Source organism: Canis lupus, chromosome 33 (genome assembly GCF_011100685.1).
Source record: "Canis lupus familiaris isolate Mischka breed German Shepherd chromosome 33, alternate assembly UU_Cfam_GSD_1.0, whole genome shotgun sequence".
NCBI classification, from domain to species: Eukaryota; Metazoa; Chordata; class Mammalia; order Carnivora; family Canidae; genus Canis; species Canis lupus.
This window is the reverse complement of record NC_049254.1, coordinates 16,142,157-16,155,714: the sequence shown is the minus strand read 5'-3', so window position 1 is coordinate 16,155,714 and position 13,558 is coordinate 16,142,157. Positions and strand designations below refer to the sequence as shown.

Below are 13,558 nucleotides of genomic sequence, written 5' to 3'. Positions count from 1 at the left end.
AGATATTAAGTTAGAAAAACTCATTGTGATTTGAGGGTGTTTTGGAACCATGGATAAGAACCATAGATATTAGAAGTATAGGTACATGTATGAAAATTTTTTTCTGATTGGACGTTTACCATTATAGAGAGAGGAACAGATAGAGAAACTATAAGAATTTAACGTGTGGATAAATAAAAACCCATGACATAGTCATACTAAAGCTAATCTCAGGAAAATCCTTTTACCTCCATTTCTCCAGGTGAAAAGTATGAATAATCTGCTTCAGCCTATTTTACCAAGTCAATGGGACAATACATGCATCTATAAATGTTTCAATGTCCTTATGAGAAAAAAATACACATTTTTTGTCAGTGTTATAATCATGATTATACTTAATGAAAGGAAAAATATGCTGCTATATACATGGAATTTAAGGTAAGAAGATTATTCAAGATCCTCGTTGGCCAGTAGCATCAAGGACAGTATCAAAAAACAAAACAAAACAAAACAAAAAACAGTATCTGAGGGGCGCATGGGTAGCTCAGTCAGTTGGACATCTGCCTTCAGTTTGGGTGATCCCAGGGTTCTGGGATCGAGCCCCATGTCAGGTTCCCTCTGTCCCTCACCTGCTTGTGCTCTCTCTGTCAAATAAATAAGTAAAATCTTAAAAAAAAAAAGAAAAAGAAAAACAGAATCTGATTTTACAGGTATAGTATTCTAAAGCTCCAAATTCCTTAGTTTAGAACAGGCAACTTCAAAGGAATACTCTCAGGCAAAGACTGTGGGCTGACTTTTTATAGAAACATGTAATTTTCCTGAAAGCTGCTATGTTATGAATTATATAGAGTAATAAGTATAGGTCTTTGATAATATGTTGTCCTATTTTGGGCTTTAATTTGTACAGTAGTGAGTGTAATTCTATAAAGTGCCCTCTCTCTGTGAATATACATACTACATTCAAATGCATCATTGGGAAGATATCCCTGTTATATTTATTTCTAAATATTGCTACTGTTTACTAGAGTAACATAGTAAAATGGAAAGGATATCCAGCATAAATTTAAAGATAAAATTTATTTCTTTTATATTTTTGGAATTCGCTAGCTGTTAGTTTAGGATTAGGGAGCTGGAAAAGCTGTCAGGATGGATTACCACAGTGTTTTCTTTTTAATCATTATAAATCATTAAATGGATGCTACTGCAGGCAGTTGGTTTGTTGTTTCTTGGCTCTCCCAGAATGCTAGTGATTTTTGTGTGTACTTTGTAGGCCAATTCATAATCTGACCCTGGTTTTTGATAAGGTATCTTTCCAACTAGTTCTTTAAGAAGGTCATGCACATACTGTTTTGGTGTCAAGCGGAAAGTACTGGTTCATCATAAGAGCCCTGTGGCTTTTAATGAGTTTTGCTATCAGATAGGTACTTGAATGTTGTTCAGTAGCCTTGCGTCTCATTATTATATTTTGCTTCAAACTTGGATTAAAAGAGAGTTACAAGAAGGATCCTGGCAAAGCAATGATATTACTTGTGTATAAACTCTTATAGCACATCAAACTCAAAAAGAATCTCATGTTTGTTAGTAATAGCTAATTGGACCCCCACAAACATCAAGAGTGCTCCTTTAATTTGGCAGTCCCAAGATAAATGGAGTGTTATCAACACTAAAGTGGCCTATTTACCCTGAGATGAGGGAGGGATGGCTGTCAGCAGGAGAGAAGGTGGTTTCTAAGTCAGATGCTCTGCTTGGAAGGAGAGATGGGAAGTGCTATTAAAAAATAATTTGCTCTTCAGGCAATTTAGAAAATACACTCACCCAGCCTCAGGGATTTAGAGGTGTCCGGAGCTGCTGGCAGGAAGACTGGCTGAGGGAGAATGTAAAACATGGTAGAAGAAAAATGAAAAGTAGTTGTATATCCAGTCTACTGTGACTTCTTTCTCTTTCTTTTTCTAGTAGTCTTAAAGTGGTCACAAAATGGAGGGGTGAGAAGATGCTCAATTGCTGGAATGGTCATAATGAAGGAGGATTACTCAAGCATCTCATTAGTCATATGGTCATAAGTCATATGGCTTAGTCATAAGCCAGAGCCTCTTTGTCTTCATCTGTAATACAACAATTTGGTATGCCTGAGCTAGCCCAGATGATTGAAAGCAGCACATTTGGAAAAGGAGGAAATGACCCAGATCCAGTGATGAAAATGCAGAGTAGAAGGGTCCACTCTTTGTCTCCAGCTGGTTCTGCTATAGACACCCAAAGAATTAAGGATTTTTCTCTTTAGTTAGTATTATTATTACTACTAAAATGAAAACAATAACCACTGCTATGACTACTGCTAATAGTGGTAGTTAATTTTATGTGTCAATTTGACAGGGGATGCCCAGATAGCTGGTTAAACATTATTTTGGGGTGTGTCAGAGACAGTGTTTCTGGAAGAGATTAGAACTGAAGTTATAGACTGGCACTCCCCAGTGGGAGGTCTATATGGATTACATTCCCAGATGATGTAATCTACAGAGGGCCTGAAGAGAAGAGAAAGGCAAAGAAAGGTTGATGTCTCTGACCCACTGTTTGAGCTGGGAAACTGATCTTCTCCTGCCTTTGGTGCTCCTGGTTGTCAGGCCTTCAGACTGCACCACTAGCTTCTCTGGGTCTCCAGCTGGTAGTGTGTGTGTGTGTGTGTGTGTGTGTGTACATACATACATATATATGTATCTCCTATTGGTTCTGCTTCTCTGGAGGACCCTGACCAACACAGCTGCCATTTATCAAATAAATATTCTGTTAGGATCTGCATTACATTCTTTGTATGCATCATTCTTAACCCTCACTACCCACTCATTCAGGTCATCCTACATTCTAGACGAAGAAACAGATTCATAAATGTTGGGCATATGCAGCAAGATCTCCATACCCAGAATGTTGGATCCAGAATATGCCCGGGTCAATGTAGTTAAAGTTCAGTCATCATTGAGTCAGCTAGTATATAAGAGGTGCTTCCCAGGGTAAGGAATTTCAGTTCTGTAAATCATATAGCAAGCCACATATATGGAGCCCTTTATCTTAATCTCTGTCTGAGACTTTTTGTCCCTCCATGGGACATCATGGTCAGCCCATCTTGGGGATCACCAGCCATGGATTCATGTGATTACCTTAGTCCCACATTGTTGCTCTGTATTTTTTTCACTTCATTTTAGTCTCTTCCCTCCCTGCCAAATTTCTCTTTATAATTAAGAACTTTGCTTTATAATTTTCTTTTTAAACAGTAATGACATACTATTATTTCAATATCTTTGATTTTTTATTTTTTTCAATATCTTTTAATATAAATTTATTTACTCTTTCAAAATTTTTTGAAGGCTTATTATATGTTGAGGAAACTAATATAAATATGAACTAGTCCAAACCCTTAGGAAACTTGTAGGCTAATGGGACTTAGCTATGGAAAAACTGCTAAATCCAATTCAGTGTGATATGAAAATTACAATAGACACACATCGATAAATTGTAGAGTAGAATCATCAGGGAGTCTCTCCCTGGAGGAAATAGTGACTTAGTTGAACACTGAACACCAAAAACGAGTTAATCAAGTGAAAAAAGGTGGTGCATTTCAGAATGAGGAAAGGAATGTATAAGGCAGAGTTAAGAGAAAGTTGCAATTAATTTTGAACAATTGGAATTTAGGTTGTGGATGGGTGGAGGCACATGAAGGATTAGATTAGAAGAGAATACAGAGAACAAACCAGGAAGGACCGTGGAGGTCATAATAAGGGGACTGGATTTTACTCAGTGGACATTCCCCAAGTGGTTTAACATTACTAATCCAGAAAATGAGTAGTAAGGGCTTGGTCTGAGGGCAATGACTATAGGCTACAGCAAGCAAACTTATCTTGACCTTGTTGCCTGAGCCTGTCGGGAACTTTCAGCACTTTAGAAATTGTCATCCCCCAAACTACATGATACTACCAAGTTCCAGCTACTGCCCAAGGGGGTTCAGTAACAGCACCATAACTGGAGTCTGGGCATGACCCATGGGTAGTGATTCCTTACAGATACAGTTTTCTTTGTACTCTAAACCCCCCAGAAAGTTAAAAAGTTATATCTCCCTAACAGTTTGAGTTACTGATACTGATTAAAAACTTCTTGTGGAAAAAAATAAGGACATTTTAACTTGAAGCAGAAGCTTAGTAGTTATTTTTGCCTGTGTGCATGCTAATTTCTATCAGATTTGGTCATATCCTTGATCTTTTGCAAAAGCAGAGTGATGAGTCTTACCTTGGGGAAAACCTAGGCTATCTTTCTTGGCCAATTGATATTGGAATAGCTTTTAGTATCCTGTCAAGTATGCTGGAAGGTGAATCAATCAACACTACACATTTATTAAGGACATTTTGCTCAGTGCTGGGAAATGTAAAAGCAGAATATAACTAGTGTCTCTACCCTCAAGTTGCTAAAATATAATTGGAGAGAGTAAAAAAAAAAAGCCTCCAAATAATTAATAAGATTTTGAGACAATGCCATTGTTTTAAACTTGGTAGTATAGAGATGAGGTGAAGGCAGGATATGCTTGACTAGTGGTGGGAATACATTTAGAAGGAGGTTCAAGCTGAGCAAAAAGGTGAAAATAAGCTTGGATATTGAGAGTGGAGGAGGCTGGGGTGAAGGTGCAGATTATCAGGCACCTTTAACATTAGGCAGGAAGTTTAGGTTTTTATTGGGTAAATTGTGAATAGAAAAATGTATTCATGAAAGCTTTTGGGGGAGAGGTGAACTGTTGCCACAGTGCATGGATTTGCACTTTGTGATTTTAGAGAACCCTCACTGTCTATCCTAGCCTAGTTCCCCTAGGAAAACAGAAGCTGTGATAATGGTTTCCAGGGAGGTAGTTGATGTGGAGGAGTCACCCTAGGAACTGGGAGAGCTGGGGTGAGATGACAGGGAATAGGAAAGAAGGACAAGGCGATTCAGGGTGCAGTACAAGCAGTCCCTCAGAAGGTAGCAAAGGTGGGTCAGGCTGGAAGGAGGAGCTGTCAGAGGAGCTGTCTCACCAAATGCTCACCCAAGGGATGGAGGAGGGGACCTCTGATTCCTAACTGCTCCTTGGGGTATGAACTCCCTTGCTTTTGTGTGAGCGCTTGCTGCTGAGTCAGAGAAGCCCAAGAACAGAGGTGAGAAATTCAGCTAGAGCTGAGAGTAGGTTATCATGCTACACTTTGTCAAAGATGATGCCCTGAAAAACTGGAATTGAATTGAAGGTGGGCCAAGGAGCCCTGACCCTGAGAAAGACATGAGATGTCAGATACTTTCATGATTTCACCCTGGTAGGAGCAAGACCTAGAAGAATTTAAACTATTACAAAATAAATTCCACTTTATTATTAGTGTATTGCCTTTCTAATAATTAGTTAACAAAGGGTTGCCTAGAAAATCGCTTGGGCATATCTTTTAATACATAATTAAAAAATGGTTTATAATTAATGTCATACACCCTATTAACGGTGCCTGGCACAGAGCAGGTGTTCAGTACTATGCATGGAAGGATTAAGTGCATTGATTCACTCAAAACACACTGAAAATTATATTCTTCACTATAGTTGGGGTAGCAATGGTGTCAAGTGGAAGACAGGGTATCTTATTTTTAAAAAATTAATTTATTTTGCTAACGTTTGCTGAGGGCACCAGGGGAAACAATAGCTTACCTTTAAAACAAATTATTTTAAAATATAATTGATTAGTATTTGAAGTACTGTGGGTTTTTCTTTTCCTTCTAAAACTAAACCCCTTAACTGTCTCTAAAATGTTCTATAATCTGTAGTGACAAGGAACGGCCTCATGAGCAACTATAAATACAAGTTTTTTAGAAAGCCACTGAGGAGTTATACAAAGAATTAAGAAAAGCATTACTTAATAAAGTTTCTAATTTGCAAATGTTTCCATATTATATACACATCCTTATAGCTATTTGCAAATATTACGGTAAAGTGAGGTATTTTCAAGATGTGGAATTGTATCTTTTCCATCTTCATTTGAATGCTTTTTGTGCATGGAATACATCAATAAGCAAAAATTTACTGAATACCTGCTGTGTGTCCACTTAGCACTGTTTGCAAGGGTGTCTGCTCCCATCTATACGTGTACCTTCCCTTACCTGAGGGAGATCATTCACATCCTAGGAAGTTCCTAGATGCCAAATTTTAATCTTAAAACGTAGATATTTGACTCATGAAACTTCCAACATGCTCTGGACAAGAAAAAAACTACCTTCTAGTTCTGGCATTTTTGTACAGATCCTTTCTTGTACAAATGGGGATATATAGCTCTTGTGAGCTACAGAGCCAGGTATGTTTTGGGCAGAGAGCAGACTCTGGGCCCTTGCTCCTTGCCTGTAATGGATTACAAAAAATCAATTCTATTAAATTTTCTGTCAGCCACGGAGCTTTAAATGTGAGTTGTAACTTCAGAGATATGTTTGTTGGTTTAAATTCTGTATTATTGTGTGGGTTTTAGCAAGCTCCCAGGATTTCCAGTGCCTATAAATATAACTAACAGCAGATTCTTGGAGGTTAATTTTAATTTCAAGTCATCTTAATCCTCGTAACAATGAGTGGTTTAATTTTAATAAAGTAACTCATGACACACGAGATATCACCAGGGAACCAGCTGAAAAATGATTCCTTTTTGTCTCAGATTGTATTCTGTCAAGATTCTGGAGGAATTAGGAAAATGTATGATATATATAAATGGCCAGTGACTGTTTATGTAGCACTGTAAAACTCTTAGTCATCCCATCTAACATGCTTATCTTGAGCTTTATATCCCAATACTTAACAAAATTATATCTTTCCCAAGACAGTCTTAAATCTTGGTATCAGAAGCCTCATGTTTAAGAAAATTACTGCTTGGAATATCAGAGGTCAGCCCCCAATTGTAAAGTGTGATATAGCAACCCAGCTTTACAGTTCCACCCCTACTTTCACCCATAAGGTGTTCATAGAAATGGAATGTTGAAAAGTCAAGTGACAGGTATCAAAGAGAAGAGTTTTAGAATACTAAGAATTCACATCACCTCTCCCTTTGGGATCCTCCACAAACCCCTTCAACATTTATGGTTTTCTGGCTTCAGTATTCTGGTTTCTCAGGTTAGAAGAACCGTGAGTTTTAACATGTGTTTCCTGGTTGCCACTGTGTAGGCAGCGTGGATTGAATTTAGTTCAAGGTTAAAAGCCTTGTAGACTTACTTACCAGTATAGCTTCTATCCTTCTTCCTCGGGTTATTATGCACTTGTAAGACAACCTGTTTCTGTTTGCCTCCAGTACCTTCCAGGAGCTGCTTTTTGCATTATGTCCAAATTTTATGGTAGTTGTCAGCAGGGAATTAATCCAGTAGGATCTTTGTCAACCAATACAAAGACGAGGCTCTCTCTTGGTTGATGAATCTCCACAGTTTTTGAATCTGCCTTGAAGTCTCCCTTATACATAATATTTCGTGTCTTCCTAAATAGTATGTATTTTTGAGACAAGAACAGTATCATGCTTTTCTGTAGCTGCAGCATACATTGGATGTTCAATATTTTTCTGTTGGGTTTAGCTGAAATTCCACCACACCGACTTAAATGTGTAGGATAGAGGAAGGATTTATCAGCTAGAAAAAGACAGAGGAAGCTTCAAACATGCTAATTGAGGCATTAAACTTAATGCCATACCAATGCCATAGCATAAAGCTATGTATAAATAAGTCTTATCAGTACGAAAGCCCCTCAGATGACCAATTTGTAAATTTTGGATTCCTTAGTGGCTGTCCTTTTTAGTGAATGTGATTTTATCTTTTAAAAACTTATTGGTAGAAAATGAAGCATATAGGCTTTCTTTTTTTCGGGATTTCGAGAGCCTTTACAGATGGAAGTAGGTAGTAGACAATGCATCCGAGGGCATCGCTGATTTAGAAAGAAAATCGCCCTCTGAGTTCACCAGTGCACACTCTGTTGCTGTTGATGTGGGGGACACATGAAATCAGAATCTGAGGCTATTAAGAAAAATTGTAGCTTCCAACATCAAGGCTGTCAATACACAGTGGCAAAATTTACATTTCCTGCTGTCTGTGTTACAGGGCTTCATTTTAAATACAGGAGGTATGTATGCTGAGATGCTTGAAAACATTTTATTGCTTTTATTATTGTGACATGCAAATGTGTATTCTAGTTTCTCATTTTCTTTTCCCTGATTAACTTTTTAAGGAAGGCCTGTGTCTCAGATGTATTAGAAATTAAATCCTCGATCTAAAACTCCCCATATGTTTTGTGATCCAGATGTTTTTGTGATCAAAGGTGATGTTTATTCACCTTTTAAAAAAATTGGAAGCCTTCTGTAAAGTCAATCTGGGGCTAGACTTTATTTGGAAATGGATTGAGGGAAAGTTTTAGGATTAAAGGAGAAGAAGACAATGAGAGTGAAAGGCTCTTTGACCCACAAATAATAGTAGACGGAGGCTAAAATTATCCAGGCATTGGATCCCGGTATGTAAGTTTAGAAGTGCTTTTAGAGTATAGAGAAACTGAAGCGTGATTACGTCCTTTAGAATAAGGAGAAGGTTAAAAGGCTAAGACTGAAAAGTTTGCTCTCAACCTGAGGCCCAGAAATAATGAACCACTCTTGCCTAGTTTAAAGCCCTTATAGACCATTTTATGAAATTGTCACATGGGCCAACTCTGAACTGAGCTCAATTCAGAGAATCAACTTAGGACCACCTTAGCGATTTTCCCTCTCCATAATACTTATATAACTAAGTGAACAGTGTGGTGCATTCATTTTAAGTTTCATCATGGAAATGACGCATATAAGAAGATAACAATATTTGTATTCTCTATTTATGAGCTTTCTGATAAAGTCCTAATAAATTATTTCACTTGGTGAAAAATTAAAATGAAAAAGAAGTAAATAGATCACTTACTTAGCAGTCAAAAACCTTTGAAATGCTGTGCATGATTCCCTATTACTGTTAGCTTAGTTCAAACATACATCATAATAAAATGGGTCTCAATAATTTTATGAGTAAATCTCCCAGAACTCACAAGAAATTGAAATACATGTTCTCAAAGAGTCCTTCTTCTCTATTCTTTGCTATTTCTCAAATGTCTGTCATGTTTTATGATACCATTTAACTGATCTTTTGAATGGATTTTTTGGTATAGGTTTTCCAAACATATATTATAAACTCTATCACTGTTTTTTATTATAAATTGACAAATCCGAGTGTCTGGTTTTTAATACGGAATTCAGTTCTAATTTGCAATTTAAAAATTAGTAAAATTACCTGATAATCATAGGAGTGTACTCCTTTCTTATTTAGGACCTTCAGAATAACTATTCCTAAGGGGAAAAAAAGCAATGTCATGTTGTGATATTTTATCAGAATTTTTTTTTCTTGAGAACACTGACCACTGTTAGACTATAATTAATTTAAAATTTAAATAGTTTCCAAAATAAGTTACATAATCATGACCTTTCTCTACCTTTTTACTATGTCCTTTGAAGAAAAAAAGCTGGAATGAAACTACATTTTAGAAGAAAGTTCACCATAATTACATCAAACTAAAGGGTATTAAGATATTGTACTAAAAAAAGAAAATATATTTCATCCAAAATAATAATCTTCTTTGCCTCTCACTAAATAAATGTAAAACTTATTCCTTGTTTATAAATACAAATATCTGGTGACACCTGGGTGGCTCAGTGGTTGAGCATCTGCCTTTGGCTCAGGGCATCATCCCAGAGTCCCGGGATTGAGTCCCACATCAGGTTCACTGCAGGGAGCCTGCTTCTCCCTCTGCCTGTGTGTCAGCCCTTCTGTGTATATCTCATGAATAAATAAAATCTTTATAAATATAAATATCTGAAACTGAGAAAACAATTTAAAATATAACCTTAAATTGGTTTCACAATAATTTCAGGATTCCACAGAGAAATTTTAGAAATGGATTTTCTCAATTTGATTTGAGAATGTAATATACTTAAAAACTCTGAAACTAGGGGATCCCTGGGTGGCTCAGCGGTTTAGACCTTGCCTTCAGCCTAAGGCCTAATCCTGGAGTCCTGGGATCAAGTCCCACATCGGGTTCCCTGCATGGAGCCTGCTTCTCCCTCTGCCTGCGTCTCTGTTTTTCTCTCTGTGTCTCTCATGAATAAATAAATAAAATCTTAAAAAAAAAAAAACTCTGAAACTAGATTATGGTAGTGCAATTTATTTTATGTTTGATTCAGTCCTGTTATGCAAATAGAAGGTGAGATTAATTAATCAGACAAAAGATATTTTATGACCCTTTTCCATGTTTAAAGCCCAGTCACAAGCTTCTGCTGGGTTCTCTAGAGCTTTTTAAGAGAATGGAAAAATAAATTGCATTCAATCCTTATTTAGCCTAAAATAGTACAAAATCTGAGCCCGAATAGAACATTATACCTAATACATATTCCAGTAAACTGAGACTATGTTAATTTTAAGATTTTAACATAGTGTTCTGGATATCTACTTTAATTAGTGATTGTATAGGTAGTTAACATAGATAAAAGAGAATCAACTTACTTTAATAAACGTATAACTTCAGAAATGAATACAAAGTGTTTTGCTTTTGGGTATAATGGAGAAGGACATGAAAGACCTTCATTCTTGCTGACACAGTAAAAATCAAAAGAGAAGCCCCCTCAAAAAAAAAAAAACACATTTAAAAATGTCACTGAAGAATTATGTGCACAAATAAATCTAAAGTAGTTAAACTCCAAGAGGAACAAACCTTTCCTTAATAGGTAAGCAACATTGGATGCTTTTGTGTTTGGATCCAGTTTTTCATGTTGGAAGAGGGTGAACAGAGGAGATGGGAGAAGGACTATCTGACATTGTTCAAAGAAGAAACCACCCAAACTGTTGATGAATCTTTGTGCTGAATATTGATTTTGAGTCTAGAATATTGCCAAACACCAAAATAATCCTTGCCATGTACATGCACCTTTCTTAAACAGCCTTTTCTAAATGATAGCTTACTTCATCAAAGGAGAGGATGCGGAGAAAAGGGAACCCTCTTACACTGTTGGTGGGACTGTGAACTGGTGCAGCCACTCTGGAAAACTGTGTGGAGGTTCCTCAAACAGTTAAAAATAGACCTGCCCTACGACCCAGCAATTGCACTGTTGGGGATTTACCCCAAAGATACAAATGCAATGAAACGCCGGGACACCTGCACCCCGATGTTTATAGCAGCAATGGCCACGATAGCCAAACTGTGGAAGGAGCCTCGGTGTCCAACGAAAGATGAATGGATAAAGAAGATGTGGTTTATGTATACAATGGAATATTACTCAGCTATTAGAAATGACAAATACCCACCATTTGCTTCAACGTGGATGGAACTGGAGGGTATTATGCTGAGTGAAGTAAGTCAGTTGGAGAAGGACAAACGTTATATGTTCTCATTCATTTGGGGAATATAAATAATAGTGAAAGGGAAAATAAGGGAAGGGAGAAGAAATGTGTGGGAAATATCAGAAAGGGAGACAGAACGTAAAGACTGCTAACTCTGGGAAACGAACTAGGGGTGGTAGAAGGGGAGGAGGGCGGGGGGTGGGAGTGAATGGGTGACGGGCACTGGGTGTTATTCTGTATGTTAGTAAATTGAACACCAATAAAAAAAAATAAAAAAATAAAAAAAAATAAAAAAATAAAAAAACTTAAAAAAAAAAAAAAAAGTGTGCAAGACAAGAAGTCAATAGAAAAATTCAGCTATTAAGATGGAAATCAAACTCCTTCCATGGAACTGCTATGCCATTACCTTCAGAAATTCCATTGATTAGAAGCAAGTCAGTAAGTCAAGCCCATACTTAACAGGAGATCATTATACTAAGGCAAAGATGCCAGATATTTGACATAATTAGGGGTCACCTTAGAAGCCTGTGTGCCATAGCTCAGACCTTTATTGCTCTTCTGGATACACTACTAAGGACCAAAATTAAAAAAAAAGAAAAAAGAAAAATCCAAAAAATGTCAATGGAAAGAGACTGAGAGATAACCCAGATGGTGAAATGATCAATCAGGGAATTTGAAACAGCTGTCAGAAGTATGTGAAATGAAGAATTGTAGGATGAGTGAATTCAGGGGACATTTCAGGAGATATTTTTAAAACATAAAAATAATCAACTGAAATCAAAGATCTAAAAATGCACCATCTGAAACTTTTAAAGTATACTGAACGATATTAAAAGCAGATTGAACACAGCAGATAAAAAAATCAATAAGTTTGAAAACAGGAAGTAGCATTCATTTAAACTAAAACACAGATGGGGGGAAAAAGACTGAAAAAAGTAAACAGAACCTTAGTGATTTGTGAGACAGTTTTAAGACTCAAAACATTTCTGTAATTCAAGTTTCAGAAGAGGAGTAATACAATGGGGTGAACATAGCTTAAAGGAACATTGAGCTAAAATTTTTCCATGTTTGACAGAAAAGATCAACTGACTTATCCACCAAGCTTAGAGACCTCAAGCAGAATAAATGCAAGGAAAACCACACCAAAGTGCATCATAGTCAAAATCATGAAAATATGAAAAGAAAAACTTAAAGTTGCTGAGATAGGAAAGCACAATGAATGTTTCATAGAGGATAGAAATGATAAGAATGCCAGGAGATGATTACCTAATTACTTCTTAACATGCTTAGTTGCAGACATGCTGGAAACTAAAAATAAAACTCAAGAAAGCTAAGAGCTCAACCCATGCCATCCTGTCATAAATAAGATCCCATATGGTAGAAAGGAGGTCACGCATAGACATGTAAAATGATTCCCAGTGTGTCGGTAATCATTCAATTGAAACAACATGTCCTTCTTTGTGGATCTTTTTCTTGAAGAAAGAAAAGAAGGATCTTTAGAAGAAAGATATTTTTCTTGGATCTTTCTCTCCTTGTGGAGGAGCAAGCACCTACGGATTTAAATCTTTGATAATTATGATAGTAAGGGTGTAGAAGGTTGAGGGGACAAATTCCTGAATTATCTGAGTGGGATCCCCTTCAGGCATCATCTCGTAGTCTTCTTGCCTCCTCTCTTGTGCTGTATTCTAGCATTCCTAGCTTTTAAATTGTTGTTTTAAAATTGTATTTGTGAAGAAAAAAAATAAAAATAAAAAAATAAAATTGTATTTGTCTCTCCGCCTGGTTTCTTTAGAATGGCTCCTAAGTTGGATGGTACATCCCTTTTGTCTATGGTGTATTGGATCACTCTGGTGGCCCATTCCACATCCTCTGGCCGGTTTTTGGTTCTTACTCGTCCAGGAGAATATGTCCTGATATTGTCTTCAGTGTGTGGTTATTCTGTATTGATAAGAAATTCTATACTAGTGATTAATTTTGAACTAGACATAAAAGTAAGTTCTGGCAATTTTTTCTGAGTCCAGTAGAAACCAAGCAAGAAGTTTAAGCATATATTCTAGCTACCGGTCTCCTCTGGATGATTTTTGGTTGGTTTATTTATATTATTTTATTTTACTTTTAAAATTTTTAAAAAAAATTTTTGAAGGGGATATAATATTAGCTTCTTAAACATGAT

General features: G+C 36.6%; 1 long non-coding RNA gene across 4 annotated transcripts in view; it reads right to left on the bottom strand.

Moving 5' to 3' along the window:
- Positions 1 to 13,558, bottom strand: part of LOC102155742 — a 291,499-nt gene that overhangs the window by 22,318 nt on the left and 255,623 nt on the right. The window contains exons 6-8 of one of the 4 annotated variants that reach the window (XR_005383271.1): positions 9,286 to 9,341; positions 7,218 to 7,617; positions 1,795 to 1,843 (exon numbers count right to left, since the gene is read on the bottom strand). The exons of 1 other annotated variant lie outside the window; for it this stretch is intronic. This is a non-coding gene — a long non-coding RNA (uncharacterized LOC102155742). The remainder of the gene's footprint in view (positions 1 to 1,794; positions 1,844 to 7,217; positions 7,618 to 9,285; positions 9,342 to 13,558) is intronic. 2 more of the 4 variants (XR_005383272.1, XR_005383273.1) reach the window with 2 other exon arrangements.